Below are 13433 nucleotides of genomic sequence, written 5' to 3'. Positions count from 1 at the left end.
GGAAAGTGTGGAGAGTTATTCAAAAGCATATATGACAAAAATATGGACAAAAGATGTGGTACCACGATACATGAATAATAATAAATTACCAAATATCCATACAAAAGAAAAGAAAGAAGAAATTCAATCTGTTATACGGGAATTAGAATTTGCAATGGAGTTCTGCATTAATAGGTTGGTGAATGATTTTGACAAATTGATCTTGTTCAGAGATGAAATGAATGAGAAGATGACAAAGGTTGACAATGAAACAAAAAATGCAAAATCAATGAACAACACAAAAGTTATTGAGACTTTGATGGGTATGGAACAGAAGGAGAAAGTAAACATATTACCTCCTACATTAATCAATAACAAAGGTGTTCGAAAAACAAAGAAAATAATGAAGGGGAAGAAGGAGATTGTTGTTGAAAAAGCAAAGAAAGATGGGAGAAAATGTCATAAATATGGTAAATACATAAAATACGGCACAAGTGAAAAACATGATGCACGTAATTGCCATAAATTCGCAACAGAAGGCACGACAACTAATGTTTCATAGATATTGAATTTGTTTGATATATTTTTAACAAAATAACTATATACTGATTAATAAGTTTGTTTTTGTTATTGAATCATTTTGCCATTATATTTTTGATGCAAACGATTTGATTCAAATATGAGTTATAAAGTAGTTGATAAGATTGTTTGAATGTTTAAATAAAATAATATTCTAAAGGTAAGATCTTCCTGAATCTTTTTATATTTATAATTTTGATGCAAAAATGTTGATACAAAATTATAGATATAATTTTTTTAATAAGATCTGAAATTTGATTTACAAAACTAAACAATTTTGTTTCATTAATTTATGAATGAAACATTTTAATAAAAATGTTTGATAGTTTGATTAAAATGATGTTCAAAATATCAAGTTCTTTTTTATTCTTTATATGTAAATAAAATTTTGATGCAAAATTTTTTATCCAAAATATTTGATAAAAAAAAGTTATTTAACATAAAATTTATTTAAAGATTAAAAAATATTAGTGGAATAAGAACAATTTTGGTTCATGACTTTATACATGACATTTATAATATAATGTAAGGAGTTTAATTTATAAAATCATAATAAAATTTTGAAACAATGAGGTTGCATCATCAAACTATAAATAAAATATGGTTCAGAAAAATATAAAATTTTTCATTAACTATAATACTATTTATCTTAAAAACACATTGGGCCACAACCTTGATACTTCTATACTTGGACAAGGCTTAAAAACATGTTGGGCCACATACTAACATACATAGCATTTTATTTTATGAATAATTTGAATAAAAAAATTATAAAACACAATTTTGTATCATATCATAAGTGGATCATCAATTACCATATAATGGTGATCATTAAAAAAATATATATAACATACACGTTTTGAAATCGTGTTTTAAGTAAATAATATTATGAAATATTATATAATTATGAATATTGAGTTCTAACAGATAGTTTTTACTAGAAATGAAGTAAAACTATGTTTAAATCAATCGTAAAATATTGGAAGTCTTATGAGATTCCAATTAAAAGACAAATATCGAAATTTAACGAAAATATAAAATTTGAAATAAGTAAAAATTTATTATTGAAAGTTGTAAAGAATCTCGTTAGAAACATTTAGGCGAAAACCTCATCGAAATTCGAGTTATAACGAAGGAAGTTATATTTAGAGCCGAAGTGCTGCCCAATTGTATGTTATGTGTTATATGTGCTATGTGCTTTTCAGTGTTATTATTCCGGGTTATTTTCCCGTGTTATTTTTATTTCTGCTATTTATGATAGCAAAGTTATACATTTTACCATGTGATCAGTGATAGGACTTAGATTCATGGTGGTACTGGTACGTAACCTCTGGCCATGTAGAGCATGTCTCCGTAAGAGAATGACTTTTATTCTATGGCATTGGCAGATGGTTAGACAGGGCTATAAGCATGGAATCTACCGAAATGTTTAAATCAGAAAGTGTATGTCTTCTGTGCCATTTGGGCCGAAGCTTTATTGGTGTATATCAAGTATAGAAATTATCATGTCTCATTGATCGTATATTTTCGTATCAAATCATTGATTGATATGGAAAGTTTGTCTCATGATTCACATATGTCGTTGTTGTTCCTTGTTCCTCTTTGCTTCTGCCATATTGAAGTATATATATGACATAACGTTATATTGTATCTATTATTGAACTCACTAAGCGTCACCGCTTACCCCTCTCAGTGTTTAACAATTGCAGGAGATAAGTAACCAGTATGGTTATATACTGTCGGAAGATGTAGAATAGTTTTTACTATTACTTTTGTATTTCGGTTTATGTTTGCATAAAATTACAATATCCTGGGTAGTTATGTAAAATATTAAAACATAGTCGGTTTGTATCCAATCTTTTGTAATCACTTTATTAATGTAAAATATTATTATAAATATGCATGTAGCATATTTTGGAGTAACAATTGTCAAGTCTGAAAGTTTGGGTCTTTCAGAAATACGAAAGTTTAGAAAGGGGTTCTTTCACTCATGGTATCAGAGCGGTGGTTTAAGTGAACTAAATTCCATGGATTGGTATTTAGACTTAAACTATTGGAAGTTCAATATATGAACTGAATCATTGTAAATATATGGATACAAACCATATGAAATACTTAAGTGGGGTATTGGGTAGTGATAAACTCTAGTATTCTAAGATATTAAGTTACTTCAAATTTTTTAGAGAATTAGTTTATGTGAACTAGGAATTTTGAGAATTTCTAGATTTAAACATGGATTGTCAAGTGAAGATGATATGATATGTATCTAGTATACTTTAGGTTGAATACCTAATGGACACAAGCACTAGAATATTAAGAGGAGATATGCCTTATATTCTAATATGTGCTAAATGATAAATGAATATAGCATGCCTTAGGTTGCTTGCTTATATTGCTATTACTTGAGAAAGTTTAAGGTCTGTTGCCGACCATAGAATGGGAAAGGAAATTTTATGTATTCAAGATTTAAAAATTTCTATATTAGAACCGATATGAAACTTTTCGAAGTAATAAAAAGACTTATGATAGTCGACATCGATAATTTTATAGATAAACGATCAAGGAATATCGTAAAATAATATTTATGAAGTGTTATCGTAAATAGTGTATTAATACCTATAAAGTGATATTATACATTTAAAGTATGTTTGATAATATAATAACATCTTTGGAAGAAAGATGTGCGTTTGAAACACATTCGGACGAGATAAATGTTTTGGCATAACCGATGAAGTTGTTCCACCGCTGTCCAGAATGAAGCAATGATTGCTTATAGATTAAGAAGAACCGAAGATGGTGATCAATACTTCAGCAGTATCGCAATTGATGTTGTACAAGATTTAGAAGATTTAAAGATCAAAGGAAAGGCTAATGAAGTTTTCAGACTCAATAGGCCAAGGCTTTGCCTAAACATTTTGATATAGTGTGTAGTTTAAGCAGTAATCCTATACAGGATGTTCAGACTTAGAATTTAATAATACAAAGCGACTTCTATCACATCCTTATAGAAATTCCATTGTGTGTTAAGCCGACTTTAACATACATGATTAGGATGGTGAAATAGGTTATTTGGTTGTGAAAAGGCTGAGTGGCTTACTTGTTAGAGTAAGGTAGAGTACTTAGTTGAAGAATATATACACTCATATTATTATATGAGAAGAGATGTTGTAGTTAGGAATGACAGAAAACCAAGTTGAAGCTAGTAGAGCTTGCTGAGATGCAGCTATAATGAAGACTTCTTAGGATAGACTCCTATGAAGTAGACTTAAAAGATACAACCATGAGAAGAAGACTTACTCAGATACAGGAATAACGATGTCATGGAAGGATAATGAAATGAACAAATGTGCATGGTGAATTACATGAGTTAGAAGATGATGCAAGTAGTTGAAAATCGTTTGTCTCCACGTTGCTAGAGTAAATTCTGGTATAGTGTATCTTGCAGAGTAGATACTACCCGAGAAAGAATTTATATGAAGAATTGGAAGTAAAATTTCTATCGACCTATGGAAAAGTATTAGAATATGCTAGATCGAGCATATGCATGAGAAGAATCTTAGAAGGCGAGTATAGGTAATCCAAGACATGTTTGATAGAAACGCGAAAACCCTAGTTGAGTCTAGGAAAAATTGTTGTATGTATTTGTTTAAACACGTTCATGTGTGATAAGTTGCTTTGTGATTTTAAATGGTGACTTGGATAACTGCGAGACAATACTTGGGACGAGTATGAGTAGGTGTGAATAGTAGTAGAGGCCTATACTACTGGAAGCACAGGACTCACACTTGGATCAGGGAAAGTCACAAGGTTACCAAGAAGCTAATAATTGATTCCGTTCTTGTTCAAGTATGTCATTACCTTTGTTTCGGTGATGACTAAGGAGACGATTTCCATTCGAACCGTAGTGGTCATAAAGAATCGAGTCCGATTAGTATAAATCCGCGAAAGGAGTTGATTGGTTCAGAGAACCATGTCTTGTATAGTGATGAAACTTCAGTAAGAATATTGAAGAAGTAGATGGTCGAGGTAGTCGATAGAAATATAACGATCTTCATTAAAGGATTGAGCAATCATTAGCTAGAGATGTTACTTGCTATGCATGTGGTGTTACTGGCCACAAGAAACGTTTCTGCCCTACTCTTACTAGTCAAATGGCGGAGAGTCAAGTTTCCGTTCAACAATCAAAGAGTACTCCAACTAAAAAGAAGGAGGTGCCAAAAGCTAAAAGCTGTGTATTCCAGATTACCGTAGAAGAGGCACGCGAGAACCTGAATATTGTGACTGGTACATTTCTCGTCAAATCTAGACCTGTTCACATCTTATTTGATTCCAATGCCTCAGATTCTTTTGTGTCTCGAGAATTCGAATATTCTTTTCAAATCGCTTGTTACGCAATTGTCCAATCATTTCATATAGATAACATAGGAAGTATATCGTTACTTGTTGATAAAGTGTATAGAGATAGTGTCATAGGAATTGAAGGTTATAATCTTCTTGCTAACCTAATTCCTATCTCCTTGCCAAACTTTGATATTATTCTTGGCATGGATCGGTTGTCAAAGAACCGCACAAAATTCTTGTGCTACGAAAACATAGTACTCATCCCTATCGAAATGGAAGATTCTATTCATGTCTATGGTGAAAATAATAATTTCTTTCTTAAAAACTCGTAAATTTATATCGAAGGGATATTCTACTTATCCGACTTATACAGTTGATATCTCAAAAGAGGGGAAGAAAATTGTAATTGATAATTCCGTCATTAATGAATACCCTGATGTTTTCCCCGACGAATCGCCTGAACTACCCCCGGATAGGCAAGTAGAATTATGAATTGATCTTATACCTAATGCTGCTCTAATTGCCAAAGACTGCTATATAGAATAATAACATTTGGATAATTGTCGACCGACTGACTAAGAGTGCATATTTTCTCGCAACGGCTCCAATGGAGAAATACGCACAAGTTTACTTAGACGAAGTTGTGGCGAGACATGGTGTGCCATTAAAGATTATTTCTGATCGTGATATTCGTTCCACTTCTCACTTTTGGGCGAGTATCCAACGTAAATTGGGATCTCGAGTTGCCCTCAGCACAACTTATCATCCCCAAACAGATGGCCAGACGGAGAGAATAATTCAAACGGTAGAAGATATGCTTTGTGCATATGTCTTGGAGTTGGTGCACGTCAAGTGGAAACACCATCGAGTCTCAAATTATAATTAGGAAATAAGAATGCGATAAGAGCGAAATATTCCCTGTCATTTTTATCTTTATGATTTCGGGGACGAAATCCTCAAAAGGAGGAGGTATTTGTAACATACACGTTTTGAAATCGTGTTTTAAGTAAATAATATTATGAAATATTATATAATTATGAGTATTGAGTTCTAACAGATAGTTTTTACTAGAAATGAAGTAAAGCTATGTTTAGAATCAATCGGAAAATATTGGAAGTCTTATGAGATTCCAATTAAAAGACAAATATCGAAATTTAATGAAAATATAAAATTTGAAATAAGTAAAATTTTATTATTGAAAGTTGTAAAGAATCTCATTAGAAACATTTAGGCGAAAACCTCATCGAAATCCGAGTTATAACGAAGGAAGTTATATTTAGAGCCGAAGTGTTGCCCAATTTACTATTTTTACCCCCGGTTATTTCACGGTGAGTTTAATATATAGGAACAATTGTATGTTATGTGTTATATGTGCTATGTGCTTTTCAGTGTTATTATTTCGGGTTATTTTCCCGTGTTATTTTTATTTCTGCTATTTATGATAGCAAAGTTATACTTTTGACCATGTGATTAGTGAAAGGACTTAGATTCATGATGGTACTAGTACGTAGCCTCTGGCCATGTAGAGCATGTCTCCGTAAGAGAATGATTTCTATTCTATGACATTGGCAGATGGTTAGACAGGGCTATAAGCCTGAAATCTACCGAAATGTTTAAATCAGAAAGTGTATGTCTTCTGTGCCATTTGGGCCGAAGCTTTATTGGTGTATATCAAGTATAGAAATGTCATGTCTCATTGATCGTATATCTTTGTATCAAATCATTGATTGATATGGAAAGTTTGTCTCATGATTCACATATGTCTTTGTTGTTCTTTGTTCCTCTTTGCTTCTGCCATATTGAAGTATATATATGGCATAACGTTATATTGTATATATTATTGAACTCACTAAGCGTCACCGCTTACCCCTCTCAATGTTTAACAATTGCAGGAGATAAGTAACTAGTATGGTTATATACTGTCGGAAGATGTAGAATAGTTTTTACTATTACTTTTGTATTTCGGTTTATGTTTGTATAAAATTACAATATCCTGGGTAGTTATGTAAAATATTAAAACATAGTCGGTTTGTATCCAATCTTTTGTAATCACTTTATTAATGTAAATTATTATTATAAATATATGTAGCATATTTTGGAGTAACAATTGTCAAGTCTGAAAGTTTGGGTCTTTTAGAAATACGAAAGTTTAGAAAGGGGTTTTTTCAATATACATATAAATTTTAAACATAAAACAAACAAGCATACTTATATAGACTTACTTAGCATCATTATAAACCAACATTTCTTTCATAGCATAAGTGTATCATAGTTTACCATATCATGGTGATCATCAAAAACAAAAAACAAAACATACATTTAAATTCTAAACATAAAACAAACAAGGATACTTATATAGTCTTCCTTATCAAATCACATAAAAACCAAAATATTTTCAAAATCAGACACATTAAATAATCAGAGAACACCTATTCCGAAAGGATCCATCCTACTTGTGTAGGGTTGGTTGGATTGCATATTTTATTGTAAGATTACAAGTAAGCACTATAATGATATTGTAAGATGAAGGAAGGGACATAAATCTCATAAGATCCCAAGTAAACTAAATTTTTTAAGATTACTTGGGAGGAATAGGAATATATAATAGTATATTTTAAATTATTTAAAAAAAGTACAAAAGGATAACTTCATCTAAAAAAGAAGAATAATTAGGTAGATACATACTGTACTTAAAATGTATGTCCATTTTCCTTTCAATTCATGTGTCTTGATTATCAATCCAAACATACACCATAACGGCTGTCCTAACTGTAATAATATAATATGTGGTTTCATCAGTCATTTGATTTTGTCACAAGAACATCATATTACTAAACCAGTGGCTTTTAATGATTCCATCAAGTCATTTTGTAATTTTTTTTGTTGTTACCTATTCAGGTAATGAAGTTACATATGTTTTTCATGAAAGCATATTAGCAAATGCATATGCTGTAGGTTGAGTTTCTCGATAGAATCTTTTCAGATCTACAAGCACATATTTGTTTCAAAAAGTCTTGAGTTGACTTAGTTTATATTCAGTAGTAGAATATCAGATTAAGTAAAATACGGACACTTAAAATTAAAAAAAAATGTTCTGATTTTGTTGATGGAAAAAGGGGCATTCCGAGAATCGAACTCGGGACCTCTCGCACCTAAAGCATAAAAGAAATAGTATCTGGAAGTACAATGTTGTAATAGTATCTACTTTTGGCTTTTATTGCTAGTATATGTATTTGGGGTTTGTTGTTGCGTGGTTTCATTGAAATAATTGAAAATACATTGTTATTTCTTGTATTTAATTTTTAGTCCAAAAATAGAAAAATGAGTAAAGTGTGGGGCATTTAGAGGAATCGAAGTCGGGAGCTCTCGCACCCAAAGCGAGAATCATACCACTAGACCAAATGCCCATTTCCTTCACATGTCTCTTTTTTTTCTTATCGCTTGTGTTCAATTATGAGTTTTACGTACATCACATTATTTGAAGTATGTGACAACAGTGAATTTAAGGTGCTTCAACATATGATTTTAGATTTCTATGTTTCATACTCTTGTGTAGAATCAATGCAGTTTTAGACCGTAATACATCATGCACATTTGATTCATCTTCGTGTACATTCATCTATTTTGTATTTTATATATTTCTTAAGTACGCAAAATGTTCAACTTATTCCCAAAATGGAAATTAGAAAAATTAATGTTCCTTACAAAATTTTGAAATCATAACAATATGGGAGTTAGCAATGAAACATAATTACTAAGTTCACTATGTTAGTTAGTAATACATATAAACTAGCTAATTAACATAAAGTATTATCGAAAGCTAATCATATATTACTACTAGATGAAAATGTATGAGATGCTAAACAAATGCTTGAAATGAGACGAGGTTACCCATTTATGTTATATTAAAAATTGGCTTCTAACATTTTTATATTTTTATTTCTTCATATTGGATTGTTGAAAATGTAGCTGCAATTATATCCTTTTTTGTGACCTTTAACAAGGATTGTTGATACTATTGCATTTATAGTCATTTACTTGATGCAGTTAGTTATTTCTTTAACTCAAGTTAGATGATGTATGACTTGAAATATGTATGCAATTGTCAGTTTAGAAAAGATATGAGAACCACTACATATGAACTCTTAGAAGTAGATAGATGATACATGCAATGTTTCTTTTCTTGGTAAGTTTTAATGCACATTTTACTTTTTGCCCCTTAATAATCATTGATTAGAATCAGTAATTAACTTTGTTGTTGTGTTCAATCTATGATCTTTTGGGTAGATCCAGCTTTCAAGAACATGGATTATTTGATGTAGGATGTATGATCTTTAACAAGTGTTGTGTCACTTAGCGGTTGTTAAACTATTTATTAGTATTAGCAAACATATGTGTTGCGAGTTGACTTTGTTGACAAAGAGTCTTTTCAGATCTAGAAGCACATGTTTGCTTGTGGGATATAAAATAATATCCATTTTAGTAGGTAGATTTGTGTAAAAAAGTCTTGAGTGGTCTTTAGTTTATATTAACAGTAGAACATATAATCAAATTGAGTATTATAGTATCAATAAGAGCTTATATTGATATTTTTTTGGTATCTTTGTTGCAAGTATTTGAGACTTTTGCATACTTTAAGGTTATTTACTTATTTTATGTGAAAGTTGTTATTTTTTATATGAAGATGTTACAATAAGAGCAGTGACGAATCTAGAATACAAAAGAATGTGGTTTCCTAATTAAGTAAAGTCAGGTAACTCGACTCCAACTACTATGTGTCAGGTCACTTCAAACCGGTAAAAGAACAGTCGGTTTGCTAAAAACAATGTTCAACCGGACTGGTTGAACACCTTAAAAACCAACAAAAGTCGACCTAATTGACCCTATAGTTGGATTTTTTTTGCAAAAATAAATAATTACTTAATATTTGGGTCTTTTTTCTTTTTTCAAATAGTTCATTTAAAACACTTATTTTCTACGACCATCAATGTGGGAGTTGTGTTATTTTTCATGTTTTTCTATAACTATTTGCGTTGCAAATTTAAATATAAATCTTCTACTATTTCTTTTATTTTTTGTGTTTTATTTTGTCAAATATTATACGGTAAGTCTTTGAAAAATTGTAAGAAATGTCTTATTTTTTTTCATATATAACTTGTAATACGATTTATAAAACTAGGTGGAGGACCCACCTGCATACATAGCTTTGCTCTTGAATAAGAGGGTTAAAATGCAAAATTTCAATTTATATCAGCCAGTATCTTTGTTTAAGACAATCAGGAAAAATCATTTTCATTCGTAACTGAATCATAGAACAATAAGAAGTAGGAACATTCCATATCGTATATTGGTATAATATAGCTAGACATTATTAAGGAAGCATCCAGCATTTGTAGTCCAACGGTTAGGATAATTGCCTTCCAAGCAATAGACCCGGGTTCGACTACCGGCAAACGTAATTTTTATCTTTTTTATTTTTTAATGTTTCAATTAATCACAAAATTAACCGCTAAAAATTCAATTTCAACCTTCTCGTTTGCCGCGTTAATTTTGTTTTTCATCTCCCTCGAAAATCATGTTCCATTTTTTAATGTTTCAATTGATAAATCACAAAATAAACCACTAAAAATTCAATTTCAGCCTTCTTGTTTGCTGCGTTAATTTTGTTTTTCATCTCCCTCGAAAATCATGTTCCATTACTGCCTTTCAATTGAACTCAAACTTTCTTCAAAATTTGTCCTTGAAAGTCGATTTGCTCTCCATCCCTCTCTTATTTCGGCTACAACCAAACAACTAGTATAAAAGGTTAGAATCAATTCCATTTCATGTTTTGGGTTTCAGTTTTCTGTTACTTGTGTTATTGTGTTTGAGTGAAGCTGATACTGTGTAGCATCTGCATGATGGAATTAGCTGGTTATTGTATTTGACAGTTTAACTTTGTTTATGTGGGCTAAATGCAAGAAATAGCTATGTACTTTCCAATTCTTTTTCATATCTAGGATTGTACTTTCATTTTTATTTTTACCTCATTGTACTTCCAAATTTGTTCTTATTAGCGCATTGTACTTGAAAAACAGTGATTAGCAAATTTTCTTGATACGTATCTGTCTGGGTCAAAGTCAACTTTGACTTTTCCCTATTTATAAAACAGCCCCTCGATTATAATATATATATATATATATATATATATATATATATATATATATATAGAGTCAAGATCAAATAAGAAGGAAATTTTTGGTAGGAAGGTAAGAAGTTTTTTTTCTACATATTTTTTTCGCGAACAAACAAAATGAATCATTAGATGATTCATTTGTAAGATGATTCACAAGAAAAAATTCTCAAAAAAACATCTCGATGATTTATTTATACAATGATTTTGTTGTTATTCACTAAAATTGTCATAAAAATGAATTTTTTCTTAATTTACTTAAAAATGAATCATAAAGATGTTTTTTTGGGAATTTTTTCTTGTGAATCATCTTACAAATGAATCATCTAGTGATTCATTTAGTTTGTTCGTCAAAAAAATATGTAAGAAAAAAAACTTCTTACCTTCCTACCAAAAAAAAATTTCTTACCGGATCTATATATATATATATATATATATATATATATATATATATATAGTTTCAAGCCACTTTATTTACGGTTATACTTGAGGTGTCATAGCTGGTCTGGGTGTGTTAAAAGTGTAAGATATGGAACTGTCAATCAGAAATTCAGTAACGAATTATGAATGTAGAAACAACAACGTACTTTTATATGTTTGTTTATTATAGCATTCTACTTTCATTTCTTTGTATTAAAAAGCATCTTACTTTTAAAATATACCCAATTATAGCAATGTCATTCGAAACAAAGCAATTTTCATTTCTTCAATCGAGTAGATCTTCTAAGTACAATGTCTTGATAAGAGAAAAACTTAAAGTAAAAATGCTATTGGATAGATTTTCAAAGTACAATGCCTTAATAAGACATATATAAATGAAAATACATTGCTATTTCTTGTCGCCTTAGTTGAAATATGAGTTTGCTGATATGACATTGTCTCAAGTAAGCCATCATTCCAAAACCACCTTTGATCTCTTTTCTGACTTCACATATGAGGGTGTGGACGCATAAAATCAGGATAATGGAGTAAGTAGTATAGGTCTTAGTTTCTTCTTCTTCTTCTTTTTAAATATGTTTGTGCTAGTATCAATTTTTTTTCCTTACTTCCCCTTTCTATACCCCATTGTGGCTGGGTGTGCCTTTCATATGTAGTCTCTTTATCCTCTGGTGGTGGTTTCCCCCTTGTGGGTATGCAAGTTTTATCTCAATTCTCAATTAATCTCAGCACATCAACTCCTCCCATTGAGTTCTCTGTTTTTTTTAAGTCAACTTTGATTTTCTATTAAAAGAACTCATAAGTTGAATTTTATTAAATATCAATCTTTTTTTTTACTGAATGGTTATGGTTGCATTGAAGCGGGAGTTGCGAATTTTATTAAATATCAATCTATTAAAATGACTTTTAATATCACTTCTTTGGTATTTGTTTTTCTTTGTATCTGAGAAGCGGGAGTTGCGAATCATCGAAGAAAACAAAGAACACGATCCATTAATAGCTTGTCGACAATATGAGGAGAATGCCATTTTTTTTCGGATACGGGGCTTCAATTTGGGCTACAACAGTCTAGCCATGGGATTATTTGGGCTTCATCAGAATAATACAATATCATTTTTTTATTTCACATTATTATTTTTCATAGACAAAATTGCAAAAATGGTTCCTGTGGTTTGTCGAAATTACCACTTTGGTCCAAAAAGTTTGGACTAGCATTATCGTTCCAAAACTTAGATTTTGTTGCGAGTTTGGTCTAAAATAATTTGAAAATATCTAAAATGACGGATTTGCCTTTGGTATCTTATTTTTTCAATTTTTTTATTAAAATAAATAAAAAAGAAAAGAAAATGTAAGCATCCCTTCCCCTTTATATGCCTTTTTGTTTTTGTAAACACCCCCTTTATCACTAAACACCACATTATCGGTCAAGCACAACCACCACCACCGCATCGCCGCCGCCGATAGGAAGGAGATGAAGAGACACAATTGGAACTACAGAGATGAAGAGAGACACGAGCGACTTCTCCGAACACCACCGGAGTTCTACAAAGGCATCGACATCTATTCTTACTAAAATTTAACACTATATTGCTTTAACCCCATACTAAACCTAACAATATATGTAATGTTGGTGAATAGTAGTACACTAAATATAGTGTTAGACCATCTAAAACACATTTAAACCATGACAAGGTGTGATTTCCTTGATGGTTTCATGTGTAAGTTTGAGTAGATGGTGGAAGATGAGATAATGATGGAGGTGCCCGACGGAGATGTAGGTAGACAACGATGCAGGTGATGATGGTGGAAAAGGAGGCGGTGAACAAGAAGGGGGATGAGGAGATTTCCTAATATATTTAGTATTATACTATTTACAAATGCTATATATAGAGTTAGGTTTAGTATGTGGTTGGAGCAATATAAT

Source organism: Lactuca virosa, chromosome 5, assembly GCF_052849685.1.
Source record: "Lactuca virosa cultivar CGN04683 chromosome 5, Lactuca_virosa_CGN04683_v6, whole genome shotgun sequence".
NCBI classification, from domain to species: Eukaryota; Viridiplantae; Streptophyta; class Magnoliopsida; order Asterales; family Asteraceae; genus Lactuca; species Lactuca virosa.
This window is presented reverse-complemented; position numbering follows the sequence as displayed.